This window comes from Alnus glutinosa, chromosome 12 (assembly GCF_958979055.1).
Source record: "Alnus glutinosa chromosome 12, dhAlnGlut1.1, whole genome shotgun sequence".
NCBI classification, from domain to species: Eukaryota; Viridiplantae; Streptophyta; class Magnoliopsida; order Fagales; family Betulaceae; genus Alnus; species Alnus glutinosa.
This window is the reverse complement of record NC_084897.1, coordinates 16,632,146-16,646,008: the sequence shown is the minus strand read 5'-3', so window position 1 is coordinate 16,646,008 and position 13,863 is coordinate 16,632,146.

The following is a 13,863-nucleotide window of genomic DNA, read 5'->3' as shown; positions in this document are numbered from 1 at the left end:
AGTCTTGGAAAGCAAATCTCGGATGTAAAACTCATCCGAAATATACTAAGATCTTTGCCTGAGCGTTTCGGGATTAAGGTGACAACTATATAAGAAAGCAAAGATCTAGAGGAAATGAAGATTGAAGAGCTGGTAGGATCTCTTCAGACATATGAATACTCCTTACCCCCAGTTAGAAAGGCAAAGACAATTGCCCTCAAGGCATCTAAGGCATTCCAGAAGAAATCCAGAGTCTCATCTGACGAAGACTCCGATATTGATGAAGATGCAGCAGCAATGTTAGCCAAGAACTTCGAGCGATTCATGAAAAGTAATAAATTCAAGAAGAAGTTCTCTGACAGACTAAGAAAGGCTCCCCACACAACTGATACAAAAGAAGCAGAGAAGAAAAATCTGAAGGGTCCCCAGTGCTTCGAATGTTCAGGATTTGGGCACATCAGGACTGAATGTGCAAATCTGAAGAAACAAAGAGGGAAAGCCTTTTATGCAACTCTCAGCGATGAGTCTGAGAAAGAATAAGAAACTCCTGAGGAAGAAAAATTCCTGGCCTTCGTGGCCCTACATGAAGATAAGGAGGATTCTCAATCCTACTACTCTGAGAATAGTGAAGAAGAAGATATGCAGTCAGCCTATCAACTTCAATATGTTTAATTCCTAAAGCTGAGGGAGAAATACAAACAACAGGTACTAGAGCTTAACAGCCTCAGGACAGAGAAGACCTCTATGCTCATAAAGATCAATGAGTTAGAACAGGGGCTATTGGAGACACAGTTGCAACTAGAAAGAATTTCAGACGAGAAGCTCACTCACATGCTCTCCATTCAGAAGTGTGTGCAACAAGTGTCAACAAAAATCAAGCATAGCTGAAAATAAAAGACACATAGTTTTTGTTGACGAAGTGGAAACTCAATTAAGAGAAAAACCACTCCTGGGTAGCCAAACCCAGGAATTTCACTATTCAGAAGACAAAGCTAGATACAAGATAGTAACACTCACATGTACCGATGCAGTGGTCGTACCTTGATCTCTGACGTGTAACCCAACACGAACGCTTCCCAACCAGGTTCTCCTACCTGAAGGGGTCTTCAATGGAATCCTTTATCTTAGAGCCGACCTCTAAGATAGACTATGGTTTATAGCACAACACACTTGTAAAACGGCTTCAGGAATTGATGACTTCTCTGAGCTCTAATGGAATTCACACCGAATTCTTGCAGTTCTCAATGCCCAAGGGCCTCTATTTATAGGCTGGGGGCTCAAATGAGCGTCAGGCAAAATATACTTGGGCGCCGTCCGGACAGTGGACATGAGCGGTCCGGACGGACAACTGTGCGACAAGATTTTTCGAAAATTTTGCGAGGAAATCTTTCCTGTTTAAGAGCCTCGTCTGGACGGGGTGGCACATCGTCCGGATGGTTGCACATCCGCTGCAAGTAATTTCCTTATAAGGCTTCGCGCGTCCGGACCGTGGGGGATGAGCATCTGAACGGCTATTCTTCAACATGAAATTTCCATATCTGCAATGCGCACGTCCGAACCATGATAGGCAGTCGTCCGGACGGTTGAAGTCGAATCGGCAATTTCCTTATTTGATGAACACGCGTCCGGACCACAGCTGTCAGACGTCCGGACGGTGATATTTGAATTGCAATTCTTGCCTTAAGGAGAAGCGCGTCCGGACGGTTGATCGATCCTCCCTTTATTAGAACTTGGAAAGAAATCTGAGACTATTTGAGTACTGAGAGGTGTCCAGACGTGCTGCTGAAACGTCCGGACGGATGCAAGCTGGATAGAACCTTCTTGACACAGTGGAGGGTCCAGACGGAGAGACACGTCATCCGGACGGATGATGCTTGGTCTGTCTGGAGTCCGGATGGGATGACACGTCGTCCGGACGGATGGAACAGTGGACAAATGGGCGTCCGGACGGGATGGCTCGATCGTCCGGACGGCTGACAGGGAACTTGAATTCTTTTGACTTGCAAACTCTGAATAGTGGAATCCCTGTTTACAGCATCTTTACACTTAAGTGATTTTGTCCAAACACAGAATGAGGCCAAAATACTAACAAAACTCCCCCTTTGGCCATTCTGGGACAAAAATCACTTGACCGGTTTAGAAATACATTCCCGGTCAAAATCAAAAATTACTCCCCCTTTTTGTCACAAAGGGACAAAGGGTAAAACAGAGTAATGAGAAAAACCACATAACAATTACTCCCCCTCAAAGTCTCAAAAGTACAAGGGTAAACAGAGTAATAATATCCACAGACAAAAAACTTTCTAAAATCCAAAACAATAGGAAAATAGAGAAAAGTCTGCAAGTGGCTCAAAAGGGAGGAACAGAAATCCTCCAAGTACCAAATCCTGTTGATCCACTGAAATCAAGAATCAAGTAACGGAGAGAAATCCGTAAAAGCTGGATTTGTACTACTCTTCGGCTTCTAGCTCAGGAAGCCGGGAACCACGAACTGAAAATCTTCAATCTCTTGATTTTGCAAAGCCTGAAACTGGTTATCCGCAGATTGACATCCTCTAAGCATTTGGTCTGCAAGATACTGAGGAGATTCACCACTGAACCTTTTACTGATGCAGATCTGAGGGAATGCTACGGAAAGCTTTGCATGAGCTAGGGAAAAAGCTCGTCTCAAAACCTGAGACCTTTGGAATTTGAACATCCAACTTCAACAACAGTCAGTTTTCCAAAGGATCCATCTGTCAAACATTGTGCTGGGAGCCGCTGGATGTCATATTCCTAAATCAAAACCATCCAGAAATACTTCCAAAAATACCATTAAATCCTGTTAGTTCCAAAAATAATGTGGTATTTAAGACGGCTGTCAAATGGATGCCAAAGAGAAATATAAGCAATGCAGCTACTCATAAGGCATAAATATATCAATATCAGCCCAACACACAGACAGAGAAGGATTTTCATGCACATTATCTCAAGAAAATATCCCAACAAATATTTCAATATTCTAAAAGTACAAAGACTTAAAAGAATAACGGAAGACACAATGAAGATCATGGGATGAGAAGAGATAAGCAAAAAAATGCCAAAATCTCGGGAGAAATCCACGAGAAAAACACACAACATGATATGATAAATCAATAAAAATGCAAAGATGTGTGTATGGCAGAGAAAGAGAAGCAAGTCTTAAACCTATAGAGATCCTGTCCGGATGTGCAACTGCTAGGTTAGCATATGGCAAGACTGCTCTCGTCTGGACGAAGAATAGGTCCGTCTGAATGCTTCACACTTGAAAATCTGAAACTTGAGGAAAATATGCAGAAAAATATTTTTTTCCAAAAGTTATCTTCAGAACACGCATGTATAATCAACTGATAAAGCAGTCAAATAGCATTGCAAAAATATGCAAAGATATAAATGAGAGTTAAGTATTCAATAAGCACAAATTTCCCTGTAGATAAAATTTTTAAATAGATTACTCAACTCATGCAATGCGTGTGTGTGTGAAGACTTTCTCAATAAGGTATGAAATTCACTGATATGACAAAAAGCAACCAGATTTTCCAAACAAGAGAGAAAATCAATGAAAGATCAGCCAAAAGTCAAACCTTATCTTATTAGGGCCTAGCCACCCTCATCTGATACACAGAGGTGAGCAAATTATCCGCCTACCGCCTACCAACCGCCTACCGAACCGCAACCGAACCGACATTAACCGCCTACCGACTCTACAGACAAAATTCGGTTCGGTAGTCGATAGAGAATTTTTAACCGAAAGTCGGATTGGTTCGGTAGGCGGTTCGGTTGTACTGTTAACCGACTTACCGAACCGACACTTAACCTACCGTTTTAACCGAACCGTTGAAACAAAACGACGTCGTTTTATTGATAACAAACGACGTCGTTTCATTACATCTTTTTTTTTTTTATTAAAAAATCAAAACGGCGTCGTTTTATCACACTTGATGAAACGACGCCGTTTTCTGAGACTATATATTCATCGCTATTCGCTTAATCGCTTCAACTTGAAGTCTTCAAGACCTAGGTTATTCGGCAATCGGCAATTCCAGCCTCTAGAGTCCAAGGCCTCGAGGCTTCCAGTTCCAGCCCATTGCGGCACTGCCCACCCCAACCGCCTCCCCACCCGGCCACCCCAACCGCCTCCCCACCCACCCATCCTCTCCTCTTTCCGAATCACTTGAACCCTAACCTTAACCAGCCGACTCCACCGACGGCCGACACAGCCGAGGCCCGCTGTTGCCTCCTGGCCTCCCCTACGGTCCTACCCCTCTGGACCCTCTCCTCAATCCTTAGCTAACTACCAAACCCTAAGGCCTGGAAGTCCGAACTCCGGAAGACTCGACGCAAGCCGTGGACCGCTGCCATCCCCTCCCAGGCTCCCACTTGAAAATTGTCCCCGTCTGTCCACCTATCCGATAGCTCTCTGCCTCTCTCCCTCTCTCTCTCTCTTAGTCTTAGTTACTGACTTACTGTCTTAGGCCTTCATGGCTTCATGCTAAATCAGTAAATCATGCGGCATTAATGATTAATGAACCATTTTTTAATTTTTTTTTTGAAACAGCTATAATAACACCTTCATACTTTAACAAGAAGCAGAACAAAAATGTCAAAAAGCAAAACAACTGAAGAATAAGCTAGAAGGCCAACGATCCAACCTCAGCCTCAAGTATATTATTTCTTAACTCTTATGTGTATGTGTTTTGTGTAATTGAATACTTGTGTAATTGTGTTGAGTTTTCTTTGTGGATTTTGGGTTTAACTATTTAAGGGCTGTGGTCTGTGGACTGTGTTGCTGTGCAAAACATATTGGATAATTCATAATTTGGATTGTTGTTCGTATTGACATGCAAGTTTTTGGAATTTTTCTCCGTAGTAACCAGTTTGTACCTCAAAATCTGGTCATGATTATCATACCTTTAATGTGCAATCATAACACATGTCACATGAAGACCATCCATCCATCACTTTAGATTGCTCTAGGTTCGATCATATTTGTGTTAATTTTTTTTTTCTGGGGGAGGGGGGGGGGGGGGGTTTGCTTTGCCTTTCATTATGAAAAAAAATATTAGTTTACTAATGATTAGGGATACAAAACTTTTTACATCAAATTCATAAAAAAGAGATTTGTTAGGGGTACCTAATATAACATTTATTATAAATTATTTACAAACTTCCTGGAAATTTACCATATTAATTTCATAATCTAGATGGATGCATCTACACCTGCACCTACATCATCAGTAGCTGCTTCTTGTTAGCCATCTCCTCCTGTTGATAATTCAATAGATATTGAAGAAAGCATTGATGTTGATGGTGATTCTGATGAGTTGGAGATGGATACCCAAGAGATTAGAAGTGCTGGTCGTGGTGGACGACCACCACTCCCTAGGAACAAAAGAAAAAGAAATGTTAGGAAAACATTTGCAGTGTGGAAACATTTTACTAGGTAGTCCTCAAGATAAACCTGTGGCACATTGTAATTATTGTGGGCTTGAGTATAAATGTCATGGAAAGAACAATGGCACATCTAACATGTTGTACCATGTCAAAGCATGCCAACAGTAAAAGAACATACTAGCTAATCAAGATATATCTCAATCTAAGTTCACTTTTGAGTGTGTGCAAAGTCAGGGTGATGGTGGTAGTTGTAAGAATCTAATGATTACAAAGTACTGTGAAAAAATCATTAGGGAGACTCTTTGTGAGATGATTATTGTGGATGAAATGCCCCTTTCAACTGTGGATAGGATGGGGTTTAAGAAATTGTGCAAGGTTCTTGAGCCTCGATTTAGGCTTCCTTCTCACTATACATTGATGAAGGACTGTGTCAAGTTGTATATGCAGACTAAGGACACAATGAAGATCAAGTTTTCGAAAACTGGTCAAAGGGTTTGTTTGACCACTGACACATGGACTTCGATTCAAAATATGAATTACATGTGCATCACTGGACACTTCATTGATCCTAGTTGGAAATATCAGAAAAGAATATTGGCATTTCGCCAAGTGTCAGATCACAAGGTGCTAACGATTGCAAGGGAATTGGAGCAATGTTTGAAGGAATGGGGTATTAGAGGGATATTGACAATATCACTTGACAATGCAAGTGCCAATGAGACTGCAGTTGATTGTTTTAAAAAGCAAACTATGGCCAATAATGATGTTATTTGTCGCAATCAATTTATTCATGTAAGGTGTTGTGCACATATTATCAATCTAATTGTGCATGAGGGATTGAAGGATGTAGATGATTCAATCATAAGGGTTCGGAATATGGTAAAATATATAAAGGGGTCCCCTCAAAGATTGACCATCTTTAAGTCTTGTGCGGAAAGGAAAACAAGTGGGTATCACGCTTCATTGACTATTGATGTTCCGACTCGATAGAACTCTACTTATATGATGTTGGATGTGGCAGAGAAGTATGAAATGACATTTGAACTAATGTTAGATGAAGATTTGAATTTTGCAAACTACTTGTGTGAGGATGGTGGAGGGAGAAAGGGGTTGGGGCCTTCGCTTAAAGATGATTGGAAAAATATTAGAAACTTTTCTATATTTCTGCAAGTGTTTTATGAGGTGACAGTTGAGATATCGGGTTCATTATACTCGACTTCTAACATTTATTTCAACATGCTCCAAAAAGTTTATAATTGTTTGATGGAGTATTGTGATAGTGATGATTATTTGTTGAGCTCCATGGCGATCAGGATGAAAATGAAATATGACAAGTATTGGGGAGACTTTGAGAAAATTAACCCCCTGTTGTTTGTCGCTTCTGTGCTTGATCCACGTTACAAGATGATCATTTTAGAATTTTGGTTCACGAGTAATGTAGGTGAAAAAAAAGCAAAGAAGATTACCACCAAATTGAAGAATGCCTTGAAGCAGTTGTATGATCACTATGATAAAAATGTTGGAGTAAGAGGAAGTAGAGACGGGTTGTCAAATGAAGAGCAGAGTTGTGGAAGTTCAGCCTCAATGCCACTGGATGTGGCCCGTGCGGGTAGAAATAGGAAAGATGCTTTAAAAGACTTCCATTCATTTCGGGCGTCCAAAAATTTGTTGTTGTGTCAAACAGAGATAGAAAGATATTTTGCAGAAGATGTTGAGCCACCTTGTGAAACTTTTGATGCTTTGATGTGGTGGAAGATAAATTCAGGAAAGTTTCCGGTTCTATCTGAGGTAGCACGAGATGTCTTGGCAATTCCGATGACCACTGTTGCTTTTGAGTCAGCATTTAGCACTGGAAGTCGCGTCATTGATCCTTTTCGGAGTTCTTTAGCTCCGAAAACAGTGGAGGCTCTTATATGTACTCAAAATTGGTTGAGATCTTCTTGGGTCAGTGAGCTTGATGAGTTACATCAAACTACTCTTGAAGATGAAGATAGCCGTGTAGGTTCTTCCAGGCCATAGAATGTTTAGTTTGTTAACTGAGCACCTCCAGGTACTTTGAAAAAGGATCATCTCTGCTATTGCTATATGCCTTTACCGTAATTCTGTGTGGACACCGGACACAATACAGTGATACACATGTGTAATTCTGTGTAATTAGCCTCCACCTTTCCAGGATTTTACATTTTTCTTTTATTATTTGTTATTTGCTAGTTGCTACTGGCCTATACTAACTGTGAAATAATTAGGCGTTTAAAAGTAGCTTGTATATATAGTAAGGGTAATTGGAAATTGGAAAAAGGACGTTTAGGGTATTTTAGCAAGAGGGGGGGGGGGGGGGGAGAGAGTCAGTGGCAAATAGAGATTTAGACAAATATAAACTGGAAGGAACTAAAAAAAAAACAAGTATAACTAAGAATAGCCAAAATTAGAGATCGAGAGAGCTGAAACAGTTTGGATGGGAGAGCAGCAATCAGCATGGTCTCAAGGTTTTTTTATTTTTTATTTTTTATTTTTTTTATTGTTATTGGTATCCTACAAACAATTGAAATTAATATCAAATTTGCTATTTAATAGATCTAATTATCTCATTTAAAAAAATTAAATATTTAAATGTATGAAAATTCGATTAAAGATTGTAAATATGTAAAAAAGAGAAGAATCAAATATTATTCTTTATAATTGATTCATTTGATTTGAATGGGCCAATGACTTGTGGTGGTGTTGGGCCTGCTGGCAAATGTTGAAAAATAAGACCAATTGTTTTTTAAAGTATTTAATTTTACCAATTTAAAAAATTAGGCCCAAATTATGAAGGCCCAAGCCGCCCAGTCCATTTGAAGAGTGTTGACCGAATTAACCAACCGTATGCCGACCTCTTTAACGGAACCGTCTTTCGACCGCCTACCGACCGACTTAACCGCCTATGCCGACTTAACCAAATTTTTCGAAAATATTCTTAGTCGGTTAGATGTCGGTGAATTAACCGACTTAACCGACCCGGTCGGTTAACCGAACCGAGTTAACCGCCTACCGAACCGTTGCCCACCCCTAGATACACTCCCCCTAAGATGCAGCACCTAATTGTTTTACTTGTACCATGAAAGACAAAGTAAAAATTTTACTTGCACGTAGAGGGCAAGGCATATAGCAAATTCAGCACATAAGCAGTGAATATACAATTTAAAAGCGCATAATGCATATGATTTACTGTTTAAGAGCCTCGTCCGAACAGGATGGCACATCGTCCGGACGGTCACACATCCGCTGCAAGTAATTTCCTTATAAGGCTTCGCGAGTCCGGACCATAGGGGATGAGCGTCCGAACGGCTATTCTTCAACACGCAATTTCCATATCTGCAATGCACGCGTCCGGACCATGATAGGCAGTCGTCCTGACGGTTGAAGTCGAATCGGCAATTTCCTTCTTTGATGAACGCGCGTCCGGACCACAGCTGTCAGACGTTTGGACGGTGATATTTGAATTGCGATTCTTGCCTTAAGGAGACGCACATCCGAACGGGATACCACATCGTCCGGACGGTTGATCGATCTTCCCTTTATTGGAACTTGGAAAGAAATCTGAGACTGTTCGAGTACTGAGAGGCGTCCGTACGTGCTACTGAAACGTCCGGACGGATGCAAGCTGGATAGAACCTTTTCGACACAGTGGAGGGTCCGGACGGAGAGACACGTCGTCCGGACGGATGATGCTTGGTCTGTCTGGAGTCCGGACGAGATGACACGTCGTCTGGACGGATGGAACAGTGGACAGATGGGCGTCCGAACGGGATGGCTCGATCGTCTGGACGGTTGACAGGGAACTTGAATTCTTCTGACTTGCAGACTCTGAATAGTGGAATCCCTATTTACAACATCTTTATACTTAAGTGATTTTGTCCAAACACAGAATGAGACCAAAATACTAACAAATCTGTTCTTAAACTTGTCCCTAAAGAAACAGTTAGTGACCAAATCATTGCGAAAATAGACGGTCATTGAAGGACTAAGTAAAAGAAAAATGCTGTATCTTAGGGGGAGTAAATTTTGACTGATCTTCTTTAATTTTCTTTATTGTTTAGAAAATTCAGTTGCTTTAAGTCATATCAGTGAACTTCATACCTTATTGAGAAAGTCTTCACACACACACACACACGCATTGCATGAGTTGAGTAATCTATTTAAAATTTCTATCTACATGGAATTTTTGTGTATATTGAACTCTTAACTCTCTTTTATATATCTACATATTTTTAAGATGCTATCTGACTGTTATATCAATTAATTAAACATGTGTGTTCTGAAGCTGACCTTAGGGAAAATTATTTTTCAGCAAATTTTTCTTCAGTTTATTTTTTTTGTGTGAAGCATCTAGACGATCTCCTCTTGCGTCCGGACGGTGCGGCTTAGACAGCTAGACGGTCAGGTGACACGTCCAAAAGCGCGCAACCTTTTCACATGCTTATGTGGCATCGTGCGTCCGGACAGGTTAGTGGCGCATCCGAACGGGTTTGTGATGCGTCCAGACGGGCACCCTACAGGGTTACAAATCATGTTTCATCCCTAGCTGCCGCATCCCTCTTTCACTTTCTCTCGATTTTTCTTATCCTTTTTGTGATTTTGTGAGTTTTTTTTTTTTTTTTTTTTCGTGGGTTCTCGCAGTATCTCGGCTCCTTTGTCATTTTGTCTTTTGTCTCATTTCCAAGTATTTTGGTCTTTTCTTTTCAGTTATTTTAATTGTTAAGAAACTTTTGTGGAATATTCTTGAGATAAAGACTGCATATTTATCTTTTATACCTGTTGCTGAGTTGGGAATATCTATTATGGCATTTGTTTGAACTATATTGGCTTATAATGCTTGTTTGTAATTTTTGGGAAGTCCATTTTACTGCCGTTATAATGCCGAATTTTTTTTGGACTAACAGTATCTGATATCTTTGGTATTATTTGGCAAATATTTTGTTATTGTTTGCAGAACCATGTCTGCTGGCAGTTCACAGCACAAAGTTCGATAGAGGACAAAGAAAGACATGACGGCTTCCAGAGTCCGAGTAATGAATAGGCCAGCCATTCCAGAGAGGAATGTTGTTAGAGTTGATATTATGGTAGCTCCCCTGAACGTTATCAATGAAATTATCCAGAGCTATCACTAGGGCTACCTCCATAATTGTGCCTGCATCGTGCTCACCAGGCTTGTTATAGAACTCTATGCTCATCTAGAGGTGGTGCAGAATGAGGACAGTGGCGTTATTCTTCAGTCTACTATTGCAGGGAATGTTATTATGGTTGATCCCCAAGTCATCAGCCAGATCATTGGGGTGCCAGTGCTTCAGATTTCAGCCATCCCCTTTAATGAGGTCGTGGTGGCTCCCTCCATGTATGATCTTAGGGATTTCTTTCATGCAGTCCCATAGGGAGAAGAACGAGCCTCTACTATCAGAATCAGTGCCTTGTCTCCCCCACACCACATGCTTGCAAAGATTATCCAGCACAACGTCTGGCCTATTGTTAGGAGAAGTGATATGATTCTGAAGAGGGCTCAATTCTTGTATGCCATTTGTCTGAGATTGCCGTTATGCTTATGTAAGCATATTCTTGACGTTATATTGGAGGCCCAAGATGATGGTAATACCGGTCTTCCATTCGGCTGCTTGATTACTCATATTATTCTACAGTCTAGCATTGATGTTTCAGGAGAGCCAAAGATAAAAATTCAAGATCCTATCAGCAAACAAACCCTGATGTAGTCCAATGCCCAGCTAAGGCGTGAAGATCAGGATGAAGCTCCTCAAACTCCTCCTATTCATGTTGAGATGCCTGACATAGCATCCTCCTTTCAGACTACTCTGCCCCCTCCAACGCATGATACAGGTTATGCTCAGATTTTAGCTGCCTTGGCATCTCATTCAGGGGGTATGAGATCTATACAGCATGTTGTTTCCTCTATGCAATAGGAGGTTCACTCTATTAACCTCCGTGTGGAGCAGTGCCAACTACACATCCAGGAGTGTCTCCAGCATCATCATCCATCTTGCAGTGATGATGAGGATAGTGCACCTATGGCTGAGGATATTTGAGTTTATTTGGTGTTTTGTTTTATTTATTTTGAGACATTGTTATTATTTGTTTTTCTGTTTTGGATATTTTGTAAATACTTTATAACTCTTGGATTATTTTTACTCTATTTACCCGTAATTATTTTGTGTTTTTTTCTCATACTTTGTTTTACCCTTTGTCCTTTTGAGACAAAAATGGGGAGTATTTTTTGATTTGGACCGAGGACCGAGATTGTATTTTTTTAAAACTGGTCAAGTGATTTTTGTCCTAGAATAGCCAAATGGGAGTTTGTTAGTTTGTGATTGGCTGCATTCTGTTGGACAAAATCACTTCTATGTAATGATGCTTATTATACATGGATGCTGTTATATTCAGAGTCTACACGTTAGTTATGAGCTTCAAGAAGCCTCTGTGCAGAATTTAAAACAGTGTAGTTCAGTTCCCTTGCATCCGTCCGGATGACGTGGTATTCCGTTCAAACGCTCATCTATTAAGCATCATCCGTCTAGACAATGAGAACTTTCTTTCCGGACGTCCCTCTGTGTCCAGAATCTTCGAACTATTCTCGGTTGCATCCGTTCGGACATCTCAGCAACACGTCCGAACGCATTTCAGTGTTCGACAAGTAAAATGATTTCTTTCCAAAACACAGATATGGGAAGACAGCTGCAACACCTTCCGGACGCTATCCTTGATAAGGCAAGTCGTGCTGAAGACGTTCAATAGTCTGAACGTCAATCTCCACTGTCCGGACGCTCACCGCCTAGACGCGGTCCAATTCAGGAAAGCATATCAGTGAATTGGAAAGCCGGTTGCACAGTTGCGTCTTGACGCCCTCAGCTACCGTCCGAACGCAGCCTAGAGAAACCCGAATCAGTGTCGATTTAGGTCTTCTGTAGCCGTTGCCAAGTGCCGTTGCTGTGTTCATGTGAAGTCTATCTTAGGGGTTGGCCCTTCAAGTAGGTGACTTGGTTGTGAGACATTCGTGTTGGGTTACACGTCAAAGTTCAAGGTACAACCATTGCATAAGGTTATGTGAGTGCTACCGCTTTGTAACTAGCTTTTCTTCTGAATAGTGGATATCCTAGGTTTGGTTGCCCCAGAGTGATTTTTCTCTTAATTGAGTTTCCACTTCGTTAACAAAATATTTGTGTCATTTAAATTTTGCTTTTACATTATTTTGTTAACACATTGTGCACACACACACGGTTAAATTAGAAGTCATATATTTTTCAATAAATATAACCAAATATCATCGACATCAACTTATCATCACAAATTCTCCAACCATATCTCACAACACAATCACATATATTCTATCAACAATTTCCATAATCATAAATATAACCAAATATCATCAACATCCATTTATCATCACAAATCTCAATCCAATATATCACAACACAATCACATATATTTTATCAACAAATTTCATAATCATAAATATAACCAAATGTCATCAACATCTATTTATCATCACAATTCTCAATCCAGTAATTCACAGCACAATCACATATATTTTTATCAACAAATTCCATAACCATAAATACGACCAAATATTATCAAAATGTAAATCTAAGTTCATAGGGTTCTTCAGTGAGTAGAATACTCACTTTAGCTGCATTAGACTCATGACTTCAACATTTCCTTGGATTCTAGTAACTTGGACTCTACATAGGAGAACCAATTGAAGTCTCCAATCATGACACGATCCTGCAAACATTGGTAGCAATAGATTATGCTTTTGAACCTATACTCTATGACACATAAACTACATGCGTGTTCACGTGTCGCATCACCCATTTCTAAGGCTAGCTAGGTACTTTAGGCTATTATTAGGTTAACATTTAGGTTTAGGTTCATATTATATATTCTTTATTAATACAAGAATGTATTTATTATTTTCACTAGCTTATACATTATTGTTAACCCTTTTTATAGCTTGTTACTTATTTACTAAGTTAACAATGCATATTTGACTCATGTATATGTATATATAAACATATATATACATGCAGTGCTTAAAAAGCTTAAATACTTTACTCTTACTAGTTTCTAACCATTCAAGTAGTTTAGGTTATAGAACCTAATTGGATTAAACTATAAATCCCTTGACATCTTTATCTTCAACTCTCCTATTCAACCCTTTATTCTTTTATGATATAAATACTTAAGTGATTAGAGTATAGGGCTTTAATCCTTATTCAACATATTACTTTATTAACTCTTATTGTAATTTTGTGAATCTATTTATTTCACTTAGTGCACTTCACTTTCATTTATTCATTTCACTTCATTATTTGTCTCATTTTCTTCTTTTAGACTCCTCTTATAATTCAACCCAATCAGAAACAGCCACTAAAGTACACCCATCAAAGACCCAACTCATAGCCATAAACTCCATCAAAGTCCTTCCAA